Below are 9,545 nucleotides of genomic sequence, written 5' to 3' on the forward strand. Positions count from 1 at the left end.
AAGATATATATTGAGGGCTCTCTACAAAATTTATTAGGGGTTTAGCGTAATTTTAAAAGTTCATAGGGTCTATTTACTGCAAAATACTAAAAGTTCATATGGTCTATTTACTGCAAATGCTGAAAGTTCATGGGGGTCTACTATAATTTACCTTCTTTAATATTATAATTCTTAGTTCAAGTAATACCATTAAAATAATTATATTATTTATATACTATAAAATATTTACCTAATTTTATTTTTTAATTATGCTCTTAAATAATTTAGTACTATTATTAATATTAAATAATTTTTTGTAATAGTACTATTATTAATATTAAATAATTTTTTGTAAAAAGGTTAGTTTTCAATCATCACTAAATATAGATTATTTAGTATCATATAATAATCTTTGAGAAAATACTCTAAAAATAGCATTCAATTATTTATTTAATTTATTAATGACATAATACTAAATAAATAGTGTAATTCATAGTTTATGTGATATTATTAAAATAACTATACTATTTACGGAATTAAATTTATTCTATTTATTTAATTGCTCATTGAATTATAGTAATATATTATTCTATTATTTTAATTATTTTAATTCTTTTATTAAATTCATAAATAATTTATAATAATTTAATTGGTTACTACTAATAATTGTGTATATGTTTTTATACAAAATTTTATTATATTATTTTAAAAAATTAATAGTTATAATATTATTGATAATTATAATTATTTAGAAAGGTGAGGAAGTGTGTAATTAATAAAATGTTATATTTATTTAATAAAAGATTAATTAGAGATAACGGTATAGTTAGAATTTATCAAAATTTGAGAGGGGGGAAATAGAAGTTAAAAGTTTTAACAGCTCAATCCTCTTTTTTAGTTGTATAGATTTGAGTCATAAGACTCATAACACTTATAGAACTTTGACATCAAGACAAACATCAAACATCAATTAGAATCCGAAAAGGTAATAAATTAAGTTTGTTGTTACTGCTGTAACAAAACAAAGAATAGAAATCATACAGTGATCCGATTTTTTTTTAAAAAAGGCGTACTTGTTACAACAAACAAATAGGTACTGTTTGGCAAAGGGTCAAGTGAGGGGTTAAGGAGACTTAACCCCTTCTTAACCTGCCAAACACAACAAATCTATATAAGGGTTAAAGTGAGTTAACCCTCCATAATTTGCCAAACATAAAAAATATAGAAGGGTTAAGTTAACCCCTCTAGAGGGGTTAAAATGAGTTAACCCCTCAAAATGAGGGGTTTACTAATACTCCTATTTAGATAGAATAAGAGTTAACCCTTCTAATTATAAAGAAAATAGTCAAAATCATTATTATTCTCAAACACTAAAACTGATCATAAGGGCTAAAATAAAACTTATTTAACGGGTTAATAATTTAGTCCTTCGGATTATCAAATGGGCTAAGTACATCAATCCTTCTCTTTAACCCCTCTTCATTAACCCTTTGCCAAACGGGACCATAGGGAATAATCGTTTGCAACATTATTTACAACGGTTTAAATAAAATCAAGATAAAATTTCAAATAATATTATCATGCCCGTTGAGCCTCTTTACCCGCCTATTCATAATTTCTATATCATGCCGTTAAAGATAAAATACATTAACTGAACATCTAAGCAACGAGACAAATATACAATAACTATTCTTAAACAGATCCAGTCAACACCAATATTTAGCAACAAATAATAATTGATTGATTGGTGATTAACAAAGAAAAGAAAATTACATATTTCATCATTAACTAAAAATAGAAGCAAGGAGACAAATAAGGGATAAATGTTCTAATAGATACACAACCTGCACTAATTACTTATAAAAATGATGATTACAGCAAGCCCCTTCAAAGTTTTAAAAATTATAAGTATACCCAAGAAATTTTACAAACAACCCTTTCAAAATTTTACAACTAGCCCCATAAGAGTGCGAAAATAATAAATACCCTGCTGTAAATTTGAAATTTTACAAATAACCCCTAAAAATTTATAAAAGACCCTTGAAAGTTTCAAAAATTGAAAACACTCCGCAGAATTCAAAAAATTACAAATAACCCCATTAAAGCTGCAAACAACCACTTAAGATTTAACAATTATAAATAAACCCCTAAGAAATATGAGAGTTATAAATAGCACCATAAATTTTAGAAAATTATTACGTGCTCCTTTAAAATCAATAAATTGCAATCAATCCTTAGAAAATATTAAAATTATGAACAATCATCTCAAAAGTTCCAAAATTACAAATAGACCTCCGAACCTTTACAAACAACCCCTGAAAATATTATAACCATACCCTAAAAAGTTTCAATAGTTATAAATATCCCCTTAAAATTTTTACAAAGGGCCATTTGAAAATTATACAACTAGCCCTATGAAAGTTGGTAATGTAACAAACACCGTGCTAAATATTTCACAATATTAGTTATAATTCCTTAAGAACAAACCTGTGGTAGTTTTCAAAATTACAAATCACCACAAAATAATTTACAAAAATTCACTCAGTTTTGTAAATTGCAAATAACCTCTATAAAATTTTTACAAAATAGCCCTATGAAAACTTTACAACCACCCCCTTATAAGTTTTAAGAATTACAAATAGCCCTCAAAACTTTATAGGTAGCACCCATAAAATCTATAATTACAAGTGCCCTCTAATTTAACATGTTATATTTTAATATAGTATGTTAATATATTAAAATTGTCATGAAAAGTCTCATAACCTTAATACTAAGAGATAGTGGAACTTTCTACTATCCAATTTAGGATTAGAGGAAAATCCTAATCCTATTCGTGTACTAATTTTGGCCAACCAAACATGACCATTGACTGATATTTTGAGAAATTGAAATCTCAATTGTTTTTTAATTTGAAAACCATGAAATTTTATAAAGATTTATAAATGAGAGATTGATGGCTAAGCTATCTAATTAATTTAAATTTCAAACTTAGGATTTAAATTTATCTGAGAAAAATTCTACCACTCAGAATATCTACTTTAACTGATAAGAAAAAAAGACTACATTCTCTTCTTCTCATAATATAGCAAAAATATGTACTCATTGTCTCTTTCTTCATAAGCATTTAGGCTTGTTTGCTTCCATGCATTTTGCATCCTTACGTCAAAAAAAGGGGACCCAGAAGTTAAAAGTCATAGATTTTTAATTTTAGCAAATACATTGTTTCTTTATCATGTTTAATACATGTATTTAGGTTTTCAACATAGGATAAAATGCATCAAATATAATTCCCTAAAATTATGCTGATTTCGACCGAATGTGTAATATAGTCACATATCTTCAACAAAATTCATGTACAACCAAGCAAAATTTGATTGGATTTTAACCCTCATGCAAATCCTATTTAACGTTCATCATAAAAAACATAATTTTAATTATGGATTTTTCAAAATCCATTACATGCCTAAAGATTAACCCACAAACCAAATATGCCCTTAATATATTAGTTAATAGATGATCTGTAGGTAATAGTATCTAAAGAAATATAATCAATCATCACTAGGTATCTTAGCATATTCGAAGAGCGTATTTATAAACCAAAGAAATAAAAATAATATGCGTAAATTGAAAAAAAATATGTGTGAGTGTGTGCTTAATTCTTGTAATAATTGAAATCATTTAAAGTAGCTGCTTACATCTAATTGGATCTGAAATCTACATTTATACACATATCTATGAATTCTACCAAATATAGAATAGAACTTTGACATCAAGACAAACAGCAAACATCAATTAGAATCTGAAAAGGTGCTAAATTCTGTTGTTATTGCTGTACCAAAACGAAGAATGTAAATCATGCAGTGATCCCGAAAAAAATTGACAAAAAAGCCATCATTGTTGTAACAAACAAATAAGGAATAATTGTTTGCAACATTATTTACAACGGTTTAAAAGATAAAAAAATTCAAGTAATATTATCATGTCCGTTGTACCTCTTAAATCATATTCCATCTCATGCCGCTAAGGGGTTGTTTGGTTCGCTATTATAAGGGGTGAAAAACTCAGAAAACCCCTCCACGTCAGATTTTTAGCCCTCCACGTCAGTTTTTTTGTTTCCGTCCATTTCTTTGTGCCGCTTTGGTTCGCTCGGATGGAAGAGGGAAAACTCTATTGAAATCGCCGCCAGCTCAGATTTTTTTCCCTCTCCGATTTCCTTCCCCAACCGAGTGAAATTGATGAAAACTCTGTCACGTCAGATTTTTTTCCTTCTCTTCTTTGTTTACAAAAGTTTTCCTTTTTTTCTATGCGAACCAAACACAAGAAAAATAAATACATTGGTTTCTCACCATTTTTTATATGCGAACCAAAGCAAAACAATCTATTTCTTGGAAAATTTTAAAAAACTCAAAACTTATATTTCTTTACATGGAATTGTATTTCCCTATATCAAGGAAACGAACCAAACAGCCCCTAAACATAAAATGCATTAACTGAACATCTAAGCAATCTGACAAATAAACAAACAACTACTCTTAAACAGATCTAGTCGACGCCAATACATAGTAACAAATAATAATTGATTGATTGGTGATTAACAAAGAAAAGAAAATTACGTACTTCATCATTAACTAAAAGGTGTTTTTGCATATATACTCCTCGAATCTTCAATATTTGCAAATTTACCCCTCAAATCTTGGTATTTACAAACTTGCCCCTCAAAACTTGCATATTGGGTCTCTCTCTCTGTTGCTTCAGCTTAAGAATATTGCTTTTTAAATAAGGTAACGTTAAAATCTCTAATAATTACCCGTTTAAAAATCAAAACTAGTAAGTAAAAGGGGGTAAAAAATCAATATGAGAAAATTTTTTTTTGGTGGGGGACAGTTTTGCAAATGTCAATATTTTGATGGTACTTTTGCAAATATGGAGTACGTGAGGGATATATATATATGCAGAGACCTCTAACCGAAAATAGAAGCAAGGTGACAAATGAGGAATAAATGTTCCAGTGGAGATGCACAAACTTGCAGTAATTACTTATAAAAATGATGAAATTGACCAAAGGCCCGTAATCCTCTCTCTCTCTCTCTCAGAGCCATGGCAATTACTTCGTTCGAGTTCCGAAACAACGAGACATAAGCTGGCACCAAATCGTGCTGTTTGTAAACCGAGGCCGCATCTGAACCGCCAACTAATCGCATTGGATCACGATCACAACGTTTTTTTTTTTTTAAGAAATGGTAAATTTCACAAAACCCATTTGGGTTGCTTGACACGAAATCTCTCTCAATTGGGTTTTTCCGACATTTGCCATTTAAGTCTTTGGTAATTTAAGATCAGCCAATATTCCTCAATTGGGTTAGCCTTTTCGCTCGCGCTGATCGGGTGAACCTAACGCCTAACCTCTCTCCTGCCTTAATTCCTCCGCTGACCCACCGCCAGCCGCAGCCGCCGCCTCTAGAACTCGCCTCGATGTCATACGTCCTAGCTCGCCGTTGCGGCCGCCGGCAAGTCCTGGCGGCGCAACGTGCACGCAGGGCTGCGTATGTCCTCGCCCTATGCTTCCCCGCACCAGCCGACGAAATTCGCCAACGGTGCAACCGCGTGTTCCGGCGCGAGCAACGTTGGCGAAGCCTCAACGAGTCCCCCCGCGCAGGCGGCGAGAACGCGAATAGGCGTCAATCCTCGCAGTACGAGGCCGAGGCCAGAGCTCCGGACCCCGTCTACGCTGTCGCTCGAACATCTCGCTTCCTACCAGGCACAAGATCAACCAGATCAAGGACGACCTTCAAGTCCTCCAAGCGGAGCGTCGCCCCTTCAATCTGCCCCCGCCGCCTCAGGCCCCTTCCTCCCTCCCACCACCCAACCTTTCGTCCCCCGCCGCGCTCCGCGTTCAACGCCAACTGGACCTTCACCACGTGACCCTTCGTACGGGTCGCGGGATGGGGATGGGGTTGCGGCCTGTCCGCGGCGCGCAGATGCAGCAGCAGCAATGGTCGACGCGCAGGCACCTGGCCGCGGCGGCGAGAGAGCAGGAGATGCTGAGGACCCTCGAGCCACAGCAGCAGAATGAGATGGCGAGGTTTAGCTCGGGTTCCGTCGATGGGAGAGGATTCGGCCACAACGGCGGGGCGGCGGCTTCGTCGGCGCGGCGGGACGAGTTCTGGGGCTTCCCCGCCGCGGGGCTGGCGCTGGTTCGCCTCAGCAGTTCGAACAACCAGTTTCATTTCAAAGTCAATCTCATCAGCAGCAGCAGGCAGCAGCAGATTTCGCTTCATCAGTATATGGAGGGCAGCATCATCAGAGCCGGGAGTGACGACGGGAGGAGCGGAATTGGGCCTGCTTCTTGAGAGTTTGATTTTCCAGGAATGCGGGAAATTTTAATTTCAACCAATTGATTTGTTCTTCCTCCTCCTACTCACTCCCGGCTGCTGAAGATGCCGTCGATGGTAAAAATTTATTTCTTCCCCCTCGAATTAATTACGCCTCGCACAAGATTTGCAATGCACATTACATTGGGCGGCCCGTACGGCCTAAGCTATTTATTTGTAATTGCCTGCGATTTTTTTTTTTTTTTTTTTTTTTAAAATTAGGATCGATCAAACTTTATTTAAGTTTTTAGGGTAGTAGAATCTAAATTTTCAAAGCAAACTTCCTTCTTCGCTTCACTTAGATATTTTATGATTTGTAACTTGTAGTAGACTATACGGATCAATAATACCGACGTACGGTATCATGCTCCTAGATAGATGTATAAAGGTCACCCAATATGAGTATCATATGCAAACTTTTACCCTTGTTGCAATTATGTTAACAATGCGCTGTATTTAATTCAAATAACAGTATAAATTAATTTAATTCAAGCGTTATAGAACTTGCCCTAGCTTGCGTCTTTTTTGCCAAACGTGTTAACAATTCATCTGAATTTGAAAACATGGTTAGCTAGGAAAAGAAGCAAACATAAAGTAAATAATCGTGATTGTCCTTTTTCGAGTAACAGCGAAGATTGGAAAAATCATCATGTTACTTTACGTAGGTCTCAGTTGCTACTGCTTTCCTCATGTAAGACGTTTGATCCGTACGCTGACGTCTGCAGGTGGATCTGGCTGCAGGCTTTGCTATGAAAAAGCAAAACGATAAGAAAAGGAGCTTTGTAGAAATGGCGGGGGGGGGGGGAAGGCTTTGCTATGAAAAAGCAAAACGATAAGAAAAGGAGCTTTGTAGAAATGGCGGGGGGGGGGAAAAGTAAGAGGAAAAAGCTATATTTTTGTCTCTCTCTTTTAGCAGTAAATAAAAGAAGAAAACCCTCATTTTTTTTCTCTCTCTTTTGTTTAGAGCTTTTAATTTACTACTGTGATTAATCTATCTTTGTTTGGTATATGATCAGTTTCAGCTCTGGATATATCCTTGCTACACGTACCTTAGTAATACTTGAGCTGATTTTTCAGCACTTTTTGTGTTCGCATTTTATCATTACATTTGGTTTCAGAGGATGAGCAAGTCTATTGGAGGAAAAATCTTTTTTATTTTTTGTCTTCTTCTTTTTATTGTAGGTTTCCTCTGTTAGACCACTAATTGTTTAATGCTTATAAATTGTTCTCAGAGAATGATCGTGTGCATCAATTCTATCTATTTTGTCTCTCTTTTTTTTTTTTAATAAAGCAATGATTTCTCTCAGACGAGTAACTTGTCTTCTTATTATTCAAGAGGAAGGTTGAGAAAATATATTAATTGAATATGTAGGTGGCTAAAGTTTAGTTAGTATAATATAATATAGGGTTTTGTTTTATGAGGGGTGCAAGCCATCACTTCTTTCACCTAAAAAACTACAAGAATGCCTTCTAAGTCAAAAACTGCCATTGGCCTCTCGCTTTCATCTAACTATTTAATCACTGAAATATAAGTGCACATCTTGGAAACTTCTTTATTACTAGTTAATTAGTTAACCTAATTAATTATTGTGGAAATCTATGCTATGCTCATAACTAGACAATGTACATGTATTATTGCTCGTTATATAGATTTCAGCTTGGTCATGGAAATCTATGTATAATGAGGGGGCTGACCGGTTGAATTATTATATATTAATCATGGGCTTTAATGCTGATCTGTTGAAGTTTAGAGTCCCCATTTGCTTTGATTTTTTCGCTTCTCATGTGGATTGCTGCTTTTTAATCCTTGCTTTGAAAACCGAGGTTACGCTGCACGTGCAATGGGGGGCATGTTGATAGGAGAGGGGAGATGGTGGGCATTTTTGTACTATAATGCTAGTTTAGTTAATTATGGGGTGATTAATTCTCTTATGATCTCAAACTCAATGCTTTGTTATTATGATAAACTAGTTTGCGGGCACGGCGATAAATTTTTTAATGCTACAGCAATCATGTTTCTTAAATACTATAGTAAGTTTTGAATTGCTACAGTACCTCACATTTCGAAAATGCTACAGTACCACCGGTGATACAGTAATGATGTTACTGTTCATAGAGTAACCATAAGTTCCTTGAACTGCTACAGAACCTCGCATTTTTTGAAACCGACCAGTATGCTACAGTAAGAAGCTACTGTTTATACTATATTAATTATTTTACTGTAGCATGAATAGAAATTCTTTGATCCTCCTATTTGTATAAAGGAATAGATAAAAAAGTTAGATGCTTTGAAAGTTTGAAGTTTATATCAATATGATTAGTATTGTTGATGGTGACAATTTATAATATGACAAGCTTAGGAGAATGGCAGCTTTCAGTGTTCGCTCTTAATAAACTCATGCTTTGAAGTCAAGCAACAGAAATATGTCCAAATTAATTGCTCGGCTTTATTTTAATCTATATAATTCGTTACTTATGTGTACGGTTGCTATAATTTATTAATAAGTTCTCTTGGCGTATTAAGAAGTGATATTGTACTTTTGATGCACATGGGAAGGAAAGGAAATTGACTTAATAAATGGAATGCCTTTATTCAATTGATTAGGATTTTTCCTAAAAAATGCTTTAGCAAAGAATGACAAGAAAATATTAATGGGGTCAGCCCACTTTTTCCTCTTAAAATCACTATAAAGTTATAGGAAAATGTCAGTGCCATTATATTCTTTCAATGTTCCTTTCACTGCATTGCGTTTTATGCAAAGCATGCTTTGGATCAAGCATGAAAATTGTTTGTACGAAAATAATTCTTCAAGTCAAAGCAAGTGACGTATATGTTCCTCTATTTGATGGTTATACTCGTTAAGAGAATAATAAGATGTCACAGCTTTTAATCTTTAGTGGGATTCATATATACTAGTTTGCGGTCCGTGCAAAGCACGACGATAATTTTTTTCATGCCATAGCATGTTTCTTAAATGCTACAGTAAGTTTTGGATTGCTACAGTATCACACATTTTAAAAGTACTACAGTGTTTCCGTGTGCTGCAGTAATAATGCTATTGTTCATACAGTAACCATAAGTGTTTCAATGTGCTACAAATAATAATGCTATTGTTCATGCTACAGTAATTATTTACTATTGAATTTACTATAGCATGAATAGGAATTCTTTGATCCTCCTATTTATATAAAGGA

General features: G+C 34.1%; 1 long non-coding RNA gene across 1 annotated transcript; it reads left to right on the top strand.

Annotated features, from left to right (window-relative positions):
* Positions 6,223–7,150, top strand: LOC109849902. The gene is made up of 2 exons (XR_002249264.1): positions 6,223–6,428; positions 7,076–7,150. It is a non-coding gene; the product is annotated as an uncharacterized LOC109849902 (long non-coding RNA).

The sequence above is a fragment of the Asparagus officinalis genome, chromosome 7, assembly GCF_001876935.1.
Source record: "Asparagus officinalis chromosome 7, Aspof.V1, whole genome shotgun sequence".
Classification (NCBI taxonomy): domain Eukaryota; kingdom Viridiplantae; phylum Streptophyta; class Magnoliopsida; order Asparagales; family Asparagaceae; genus Asparagus; species Asparagus officinalis.